General features: G+C 34.2%; 1 protein-coding gene across 1 annotated transcript in view; it reads left to right on the top strand.

Annotated features, from left to right (window-relative positions):
- The first annotated feature begins 928 nt into the window (after window positions 1–928).
- The window catches only part of fz2 (frizzled 2), a 67,447-nt gene continuing 56,976 nt past the window's right edge, over window positions 929–11,399 (top strand). The window contains exon 1 of the mRNA XM_085188449.1: window positions 929–970. The gene's annotated coding sequence lies outside the window, so the exon portion shown is untranslated. The remainder of the gene's footprint in view (window positions 971–11,399) is intronic.

Here is an 11,399-nt window from a genome sequence, read left to right as displayed (position 1 = left end):
TTTGTCAAATTATTGACTTATTTGCCTCTTATTGTTCTACTATTTCAACTTCATCTCAACTTAGAATTAAGAAACACGTATCTCTAGATATGTTATTACTAGAGTTAGATATTTAAATTACCTTTTTCTACCTCTCAATAAAGTTTGTTAAAATCCTTAAATGTTGTACAGTGTAAAAAAAATATAACCACAGTTTTTTTACCTTTTAGGAACAGATACCAAAAACTACAGCATTATTAATTAATTCTCAATATTCTACTTCTCCATTAATTAATAATTCTGTCACATCGGAGCTCACAAAAAGAAAGAAAAACTTTAATATAAAACCAAGCCTAAATAAATATAAATGGGTGGGTGGGTCCAAAATTGATATTTATCGTCCAAAAACGGTCCCCCGTTGAGGGACAGATGCTAAGAAAAAATAGAAAAAAATGCATTCCCATGTAACGGTACTGGGAAGCTTTTTTATTATTTAATCATTTGTGGAATCCACCATAGCACAGCGGCATGGCGTCTTATCGTAACACGATGGTTATAGGTTCGATGATCACTTGGGCGGACTAATTAATTTCATTCCTTCGCTTGGATGAGAAGGCAAAGCGCGGCGTTGAAATCGGCCACTTATCGAATATTATTTCGAAAATTGGGCGAAGTGAGGCAGATCGTACTCCCGATACAGCGTAAAGCTATACAAAAAATAAATATTTTTTAGACAGGCTAAAATACTTGTGGGAACAATATATTTGGTGTATTCTATGGTTGAGTGGTGGAACTCAACCCACATCCGTCTCGCTTACAGTCTGACGCTGTGCCGCTGCGCCACGAAAGACTTAGTATCAAGGATAATGATTAAATAATAAAAAAAAGCTTCCTATTACCAGTTTATTTCATATATTATTAAAAATGAATATAGTTTTTTCTTCTTTGTTATCAGGTTGACAAGAAGCAGCTTCATCTCTTTTAACGAGGGGTGAGTAAGTTATATTTCTGCCTTTCTATTCTTCCTTCTACTGTAAAGTCAAGAATATAGTATTACTATTATTTATGTTGTATGAACTATGAGTAAATAAACAAGCGCTTTGCCTTGTCTCATTTGTTCGCTCTCAGTAACGACGTAAAATTGCGGCGTTGAATTCTGCCTCTCAACACGAACTGTCTCCAAAATTCGCCAGAAAGTGGGGAATGAAGTGTCTTACCACTAGGCTCCCTTTATAAACAATTAACTATTATTTTACTACAATATTTTAACAAGTTAACTTTTGATTTTCATTTAAATGCTAATATATTTTGTTCCCGAAGCTGTCATTTGCATATATTCGGCTGAACCAAAAATCACGAGCGAATTTAACAACGTGTAAGTTTAAAATAAAATTATGATGTACTGAAATAGAGAATCCGAACTGACAATTGCATGAGTATATCAATTAAAGTAATATCATATCTATATATTTGAGACCTTCCTATATTTGAGGGATTGATTTGTGAAGGAACATTTTTTCATTTCCTCGCTCAGGTAGTAAGTCAAAACGTGGCGTTAAGCTCAGCAATTCAACACGAAAGACTTAAATGTTTTAACAATAGATTACCTCTGACTAACGTGCTATATGCGGGATACAGCGTGAAAAAAAAACACATATAAATCCACAAACATATATACTTACGTTTCAAATAACATATTACATCAGATACAGAGTGGAGCACGTCTCGAGTCTCGAGCGATCGGCAGTGATTGAGATAAATTAATAACACCGCCTCGTTACTTTAATTTGCATACAAATTAATTCTCGCAAAACTTACAGGATCCATCCCTTACTATCTGATATGCGTTTAAAGCTATTTTGGGTCAAATTACTGGTTGGTTAAAGTTATTTTGGTATAGGAGTAATAAGTTCAATGTTGCCGTTGACCGCGACCGTAGAGACAGCCTTGGTGGAGCCAAGTGGAGGTTCAATTCCCACTGGGGAGAAAGAGTTATTTTCATTTCCAAGCTCCGATAAAAAGATTAATTGGAAGCCACCACAATCAAACTCACAATCTCTTAAATTCGGCAAAAAGTGAGAAACAGAGTGTTGTACCTACCCTGCTGTACCCTGTCGTCCGTTTCCGCCGAATTGAAGACATTAGGTATTTACAGCTAAACTCAATTTTAGTTTTGTCTGACCAGAGCGGTCAAATGAATATAATTAATTTTCCGAAGCGAGTATTGAACTCACTATAGTCACGTCTAATACCAGACTCTTTCCGACTGCACCACGGTTACCTTAACAATAGAAAAAGAATGAAATTTAAAAAGTACATTAATAAAATATGAACAAACCTGACGTTACAGTAGTAGTGCCACTCATCCCCGCAGAACCGGAGTCGGCCATTAATGATCTATTAAATCACACTTCAAACGTGCCGATATTTGTAGATTGAACATTTATCGAGAAGCTGATTTTTTCGTGTAATTTAGGTAGTATTTAATTAAAGCGCTTAATCAAATGTTTTAATGCTCTTTACAATTTTAACTTTATGCAAATTGTCGCTATGATCAAATGGGCAAAAATTCCTTTCTCATTCTGTTATTTTTAGTACTATAAAGAAATCAACTCCATGAGACCACAAAAATAAGAAAAAAATACGATAGCAAATAAGGTTGTTTGTGAAATAAATTATTTTCATTTGTCGGATCTGTATTGGATATTTGACAAACAAATTATAACGATCATTACCACGTGGAATATTTTTCATCTCGATGAATGACATGGCTGTTAACAACCTTGTCCTTGTCACAACCATTTTTACATCTTTCACTGAGCCCCAGAAAAATATCTCGTCTCACAGAAAATATCGCTATTGGGATGAACCTAAAAGGCTAAGCTTGCAATTTTTATTTCTGGAAACTGTGATTTATTAATTGTTTTCATAGAGAGCATATGTATGTCAAGAAGAAGTGACCTCATTCTCAAAACACACGATATCAAATATGCCAAAATATCGAACGAACCTATATGCTCGTATGTAAACAATATTAAGAGATGTGTTTAGAAGCGGGCGGCGTCGCCGGGGAAATCACAAAGTGGATGGGTAGCGACACCCAGCCCCAGCCGGGCCGATGTTAACATGTTTAAATTTACAGATACACTAGTGAAATATTCGAGAAAACTTTGTAAATTTATATGTAATATGTATGTATGGTTCTATGTGTTTATATTACATAAATATGCAACGTCAGACTGCTAGCTGAAAAGAATGAATTATTTTCATTTCTCCATTTTAATAGATCACTCAACACTAAGTGTCTCAAATTCAGGTGGGAAGCAGAAAACGGAGTGGCTTAACACTAGGATTTCTCTGCTTAACGAGGGACAGAGCGTAAAACTAAAAGAAATAGATTTTGTGTACATGTAGGTTATTCTGTAGCTCCTATTTATTCAGTTTTGAATAAGAAGTTGTTTTAAAAACGAGAAGAGGTAAATAATGTTAAAACATTTCATTCTCCACTCTTCGTATTAATTTTAATGACAGTTAAGATCGCAAAAGTCACTCAAAATTCAAATTCACGCGGTGCCACATCGTGCTGTATCAACACTGACTAAAAAACAATATGCACATAATTCATCTCTGCGGAAACGAACTGTCAAAATACTTACAAACAGTATATATATATTTAAATGGTTATATTATTCGGGTATTTTATAAAGTGTACCTGTATGTAGAGGCTATAGAGACGTGACTTGGTAAATTTTCTAAGGCTTAAGTATGAAAAAATATACCTGTCTTGTACAAGTGTATTTTTTGTGTTATAAGAAAGAAGACTATCAACCACCACATATCATTTTAAAAATCAGCTTCACGCTGTATCCCGTACACAGCAGGGTAGGCAGAGGGAACCTTGTGTTAACACGAAAGCTAGGGATCGATTTTCACTCGGAAGAGCGAAATATTCTTATTATCTCGCTCTGGTAAAACGACAAATTGCGGTATTCAGTTCCGCCACTTACGCATATAGTCTGAAAAATGATTAAATGATATTCAGGATGATACCAAAAACATATTATTAGTCTCAAATTGTTAGCAGACCTTGTACACCAGAAAGAAGTTTAGGAAACGCAGTAACGTAAATATGTCAGTCACTCCGCCCCGACGCGACGCGTCCACGGCAGCGTCTCCACCCCAAAGGATATTGGGAGCAATAAAACAATCATATATTTAAAAATATTTCAAACAAATGTCGCTGTGCGCTTTCTATTTGTTTTCTTATTGTCGTTCAAATTACACGCACTCGTGGTTATTACTTTGGAAATTGAGTAATATATTTTGTCGTATTCGTAAACATAATTAAAATTTATTATTTCTGTTATTTTACTCTTTTTTTTGGATAAGGGATATCATTTGGGATAAAGCGTGATTAATAAAAACATCAAAAAATATCAGTTAATACATTGATCTTCTGAGATATTTGTTATACGTAATGTAAATTACATTGTTATTGAATTTGCAAAAAAATAAGTTGAGTTTCGTTTGTTAGTATATTTACTTAATAATAAAAACAAAAATAACTCAAAATAACCCAAAGGTTATATTTAAATCGAGTTAGCGTCGAGTTCCACCAGTACCAGCAAAGATGACAATCATGTTCTCAACGAGGCGTGAAGGATGTGGCCGCGCTTATTGAATTCGAGCGCTTTGTCCTAATCACGCCACCCATCACATATTTGTTTAGTGTTATTTGTATTTCTTACCTTCCCTGCCCTGCCCTTGCCTCGGCTACAAGGAAGAGGATATTATTTATCATATTTGTGTTAATAGATTTGGTATAGTTTTACATATTTGTATATATTATTAATCTTATAAACGAGATAGGCAGCATAACGCAGAATTGAGTTCCACGATTCCGCCACTCAACACACAATGTCTTAAGAGTTCGGTAGAAAGTGGGGAATGGAATTCTCTCTCACTTCTATTTGTGGAGTTAAGAAAGAGAAAGTGGTGTTACGGCATTAAATTCTCCATTTTTCACGTTTTTTTAGATACATTGGACATAAAGCATAGTTCATATTTAAAAAAAGTATTCTAGGTTCGAAATGAATTAGGTTTTAGGAAAGCGCGACGATTATGGGTTCGAGTCTCACCGGGGAATTTGCTTATTTTTTAACCGACTTCTGTAAGAAAAGGAGGTTATCAATTCGACTGTATTTTTTTTTTTTTTTTATTTTTTTTATTTTTTTTTTTATGTTTGTTACCTCATAACTTTTAACTGGGTGGACCGATTTTGATAATTTTTTTTTTATTTGAAAGGTATAGCTTCCCGAATGGTCCCATTTTTTTTTGGTCCATGTCTGACAATGGTATCCATGAGAAAATCACATAAGTCTTAAATTTGCATTATGCATGTGCGCGACTAGTAGCCGAATAACTCAATGTCGCGCCAACCGATTTTGATGATTCTTTTTTTATTTGAAAGGATACACTTCAAGGATAATTTGGTGAAAGTTTGGTTAGGTTTCGATTATGGAATCCGGAGAAAATTGAGAAAGTTTGTATTTTTTGGTCAAAAATTAATTATACTGTAATAGTTACAAGAAAAAACTTTTTAAATTGATGTCAGAAGTGAGATTCCTGATCATTGCATTTCTTTTCAACCAATCTCAAAAAAGAGGATGTTCTCATTTTCAACCAACTTCAAAAAAGGGAGATTCCGAATTCACCCGAATACTTTTTATGTTTGTTCTTGTCAATATACCAAAATGTAACTTTGCACAAAAAGCTAGCTAGCTAATAAAATGAAGTTTTACATAGAACAATCACAACCACTCGTTGACAACCACTACCACCACGATCACCACTCGTTCAAGAAGCATAATTTTAAGATCTACCCATCACTAAAAATCGTAAAATAAATTAATTTTTAACAAAAACAAAAACCGACTTCTAACAACGAACTAAAAAGTGAAAAATAATTATATAAAGATTTTATAATTTTGAAGTCGGTGTCAAACTAATGCTACAACACCTTTACTACAATATCTAATTACTAAGCCTGTTTGTTTTACTTGGCACCGACTTCAAAATTATAAAATCTTTATATAATTATTTTTCACTTTTTAGTTCGTTGTTAGAAGTCGGTTTTTGTTTTTGTTAAAAATTAATTTATTATATTTTCTCGCTATGTATATCGTATGATAACAAGACAATGCACGACGTTGAGTACCACCACTAAGCACGATATGTCTGACGACGGAGCCGGAGCATCTTAACAGGATAAATTATCGGAACCGGGTAGAGTTAGGAAAGCAATGTACATACATACTAATTCCCTTAAGAAATCGATCTGACAACCATTGCCAGTTGCTTGGCAACCACTACAGTGCTTTATTTTACAAATAAAAGGCAGCCAATAAAGTAAAATTGAATACCCCCGGTGTTCGTTAACGAGTTATGAAATATTTCGCCCACAATAAAAGTTAAACAAGCGAGCCACTTAAGCGACACCAACTGACTATTTATAATACGCAATTAATCTCTACAGAAATCTGCATTCGGAATGTTCCTCATAAAATATACACATGTACCTTCCTTTAAGATGTTTTAAGCCGATAGTTCTACTTTATTCATTATACATTGCTTCGTAATTCTGAAAATGAAAATAATATTTACTTTTAAAAATAAGTGGTGTGGGGAAATGGCTATCAGTCTGATTGTACGACGGTTGTGGGTTCGATTAACATTCAGAAGAATGAAATATCCTCATTGTGTTGACAAGACATAGGACGAGGTTAAGTTGGTGTTTTCTTGTGTTTCAGTGATTTTCTTTGCTATAGATTTAAAAAAAATAGCGAAAGAAATTTTATTTGATAATAATTCCATGAAAACGAAATAAATATTTCGTTTACAACCAAACACAGGTTTCAAGGGCAACGTTGCTCAGGGGCGTTTAATTTAATTTCTTCGGTCTAGTTAGCTAGACAAAGCGCAGCACTCAACACGCAATTCCCCAATAATACGGCGGGAAATGGGGAATGGGGAATGTCTTAACACTAAGTTCACAGGTTCCCTGTGCTTACACTGCAATGTGCTTGAAGCTTAAAAAAAATAATATTAAAATACTAAAGAACGTACTACAAATTCAATGTATACAAAACTACATGTATTCTCAAAATTTTAAGCATAGTAAGCACCGTCTCGAAACACGTCTCGACCCCCGTGTGCCCACGCGAAACTATTGTCCTCCCAACACCTTACAATCTTACGAAAACTTTAAATCATACCAAAATAAACTTTATTTTAAAACCTAAAAGAGCTTACAGAAAAGCTCGTAAACCTTTGTCAAGTTAACGTTTAACAACTTTGTAAATATACCAAAATAAAACAATTTTGAACTCTATTCATATAAGGATCTAAGGATCACAGAGGCAGTCTTTCGCAAAATAAACAGACACCCGTTGAACATAAATATGGCGTTAAATAAATCATTGGAAGTACGTTCAGTGACTTTGAAATAACGATGCTCTTTTTTAAATCTTTTTGTGTGTGAATAAAATGTACCTGAGGACGAATGTACTCTATGCATTTATCTAGTAACCAACATAGTGTTAAGACACTCCGACCAGTTTTTGGAACACCGTTATTTTTTTACACAAGGTATCACGAAAGGCTATAGGTATGGGCCATATTACAGAATACAACCATGAGCGGAAACAGTTATATTTGAAAATATAGTAATTGTCGTAAAAGATAAAACAAATCGGAAGTTTGGTAGAAGTTAGAATGGAGTTCGTGAAATATGGCGACGATTACTCGCAACTAACTAAGTTGAACACGACTTATTTAACGCTCAGAGTTAATATCGATTTTGAATGTAAAATACGATATTTCGATGATTTTGTAGTGCAGCTGTGGACCGTCTGACTCTGCTCTGTTAGAAAGACAAAGCGCGGCGTTAAGTTCTGCCACTAAAGTGTAGAAGCGAGTGTCATAACTTATTTATAATATCTCTTATTGATTATTTATACTTGACATCTGCCTATATCTATAATGTTATATCGATACATATATAAAACTTCTTCCGTTTCGGAGTGACTGGCATAAGACGTAGGTACAGACAAAACTACTGGACTAAGAAAGTTGAAATGTAGCAACTTTAGGGAGTATAGGGGAGTACTAAAAGAGAATTTCTTTAAAATCCTGCGGGAATGGAATAAAACATAATTTTTGATTTTACGTTTTAAAGTCCACGTAAACAAAGTTACGGGAAAGTCTTGTTTTCCCTCGTTCTTCTTAGATATAGTAAACATTTTCCATATATTATAAATATCAAAATGTATATTTATCTAGATACTAGAGTATATGTGCGAAACGACTCGTTAAAACGACAGTATAATTGGCCCAGCATCAACAGACTTCGCGTGCTTATTCCCGTGTAGAGCAAACCGACTTTGTTGTAGAAGTTTAAGTTTAAAATCTAAATGCTCGTAATTATAAGAAATATGAGTTCAGCATTATTCCTTCAAAGTGGTGTTCGATAGCGCAATAGGCGAAACTACCGCGCACATAAAAATCCTGAGTAGGGTTTCCAAAATAACTATGTGGACCACAAAACCAAAAATTATACGTATACTAACAAAAATAATAATATTGTGCACAAACCAAAGTAGATTTAGGAAACCCGGGAACCTAGTGTTAGCCGCCTTATTCTACATTATTTAATTATTTGTATCGCCTCAGTAGCGACATATATCAGCCGATATAGGCCAGCAACATCAACATTTTTTTAAATTAATGCTAAAGTATTATTAAATTACCACAAAAAAATATCTATCACATCCCGAAAAGACACTGAGAATCTCACAGGCACTATTAAAGTGATGTTTTGGTTTAAATAAAATTTAATCATCCCTCTAAGCATAACGCACATGGTAACCCCAGTCCAATGACATTTACTACCAACCGTTTAGGAGTTATGGCGGAGCAGCAGAACTCCTTTGGTTTATTGGCACCACTCCAGGCAGTAAAGGAAGCTGCGATCTGAACGTCCGATATTAATTCATACATCTCAGCTAAAAAACATCGTATTTCTCCGATAGTGCTTGTAATGGGCTGCGTTGGCGTCAATTCAAATTGAATATGCTAAATTTGCCATTTCGAGTGAAATATTTTGTTTTGATCTTGACATTTTATTAAAATTGAGACCGACTTGAACCCGCCCGTCCGTTCTCTTTTCCTCCGAAATTAGAAGACAACGTTTTCAATTGCGAACTCAACGCTTCGATTCGCTTCATTTTCTCGAAATATTTTTTATTCAAAATGAAATTAAAAAAGAACAATAAACACAAAAGCGAGTGTTGCAAAATATTTTGTGTCAAAATTTCTAAAACAATTTGACATCTCTATATAAACATTGGGACCATTTCGAGAATTAAATAAAGCGTGAACCATTTCTAAAGATTAGAAAAAAACTTCGTCGCCTGTTGTGTCAACATCCGGGCGAATGGAGTTGGCGGACGCCATATTGTCATTTTTTTTTCTTGTCTTGTCTCAAAAAGATTTATGAGTAGTGACAAAGTCAATTTTATGGTCGAAGATGCGTAGATACGACACGTTGGTCCTGAGACGTGTTAAATAGGGAAGTGGTATGGGTTGTGAAGGAATTTTATGTTTTTTGTTAATAAAAATATTATAATTCTTATTACTAATCTATTTTATAATATATTTTTTAACATCGCCTTTTCAAAAAATATATCAATAAGTTACTAAGATAAATACAACGTACGTACCCATAATGATCACAGATAAAAATAAATATTTACAACATAGTTAATTTTAATCACATTACACCTATGTACCTACTACTAACCATTTATTTTAGCAATATATGCAGGGCAGCGTTTGATTATAAATACGGTGCCCTTCAATATAATATATAATACCCTTCAATTCCCACTTAGGGGAAAGAATTACTTTTATTTCCCCATTTCGGTAAGAACAAAGGACATTGAAGTACATAGTTGAATCTCGATATTATCTCAAATTCAAAAGAAAAGTTCAAAACCAAGTGTTTTGACACTCTGCCAGCTCTTGCGGGATAAAGCACGAATCTATAAAATATAATACAAAAATGAACACATTACCTAAAATATATAACACAGTTCATACGATGCCACCTCCACGCTACAATCTAAGGCGCAAATCTCGCCTCCCAGAATGCCCTTTTAAGTGAATTTGGCGGAGTTTTATCTCAAATTGTCCTTAAGTAAACAATTTACCTGCCAATTGTGATGAATGTCTTCCTGCACTGACGCTCTCTAACAATTCAATAATGTACGACAAGTCACTTTTCGGTAACAATACTGAAAAAATACAATAGAATTAGTCACATTATGGAAGTATAGAGAGAGAGAGTAAAGATATTGAGGAATTAAACGCGTCGAATGATTAATTTGCCATGGTGGCACAGTAAGACAGAAAAACGTTATTTTTGTAGGTTCAAAGTCCTCTCAGGGGAATGAACATTAGGTTTCCTCTGCTACCCTGCTATATGCGATATACAGCGTGTAGCTATAAACATCACAGATATATTAATAAGCACAAGAGATAGAAGACCTTTACCTACCTCACAAAGGAGATAGGTGACGATAACAACAGTAAATTATTATTTAACACACAGTATAAAATTCAATTTTATAACCCTGTCGCGAACATCATTTATAACGCGTCGCTCACACTTAATAATCCTTATGTTCGTTCACATTTTTTTCCTTATGTTTTTATTGGTATTAGTATCCATAGTTACTTCTACACTAATAGTATAAAGAGAAAGAGAGTTTGTTTGCTTAGACACTTTCGACGTAACCCACTGGCGTCTGTACTTGCGGTCACAATTATTTTGATTCATTTGACCACCCAGGTGGAGCCACTGATAAAAGCTAGTGAAAAATATAAAAAACACAGTCCATTTTTTTATTTATTTTAGTACCAAAACTAAATAATGTCAATCAATAACTTATTTCATCTTAGATCAGCAATAAGAATCCCACTACCTGCAAATGTATGTAGATACAAATGATGTATAATGCTACATTCCACATTCACAGCACGCTTCCCCCAGGTTTATCTTGACGCGAGGCGAACACGAGCACCTTCATATTTTATTAAACGTGTTACCTATTTCCAAATAGTGGTTAAAGAGGGCTTTTAAATCAAGTGCTTTGTAAAGCACTCATTTTAACTGTTCATTACATGTTTAAAACTAACTTTGACACATTGCCGAGGTAACTCTGACTGCTGTTACGGAGGATTACATAGAAAAGATTAATATATTATATCTCAATATCAATAGACTGTATAATACACAAAACATGTTTAAATTCGAACCAGTAATTTCTGAGGCAAGCGCGTTCAAACAAATAGCACCAAAC

The sequence above is a fragment of the Heliconius melpomene genome, chromosome 7, assembly GCF_056956725.1.
Source record: "Heliconius melpomene rosina isolate 202511_hmr_F chromosome 7, ASM5695672v1, whole genome shotgun sequence".
NCBI classification, from domain to species: Eukaryota; Metazoa; Arthropoda; class Insecta; order Lepidoptera; family Nymphalidae; genus Heliconius; species Heliconius melpomene.
The sequence above is the reverse complement of the archived record's forward strand: the minus strand, read 5'-3'. Positions and strand labels throughout refer to the sequence as shown.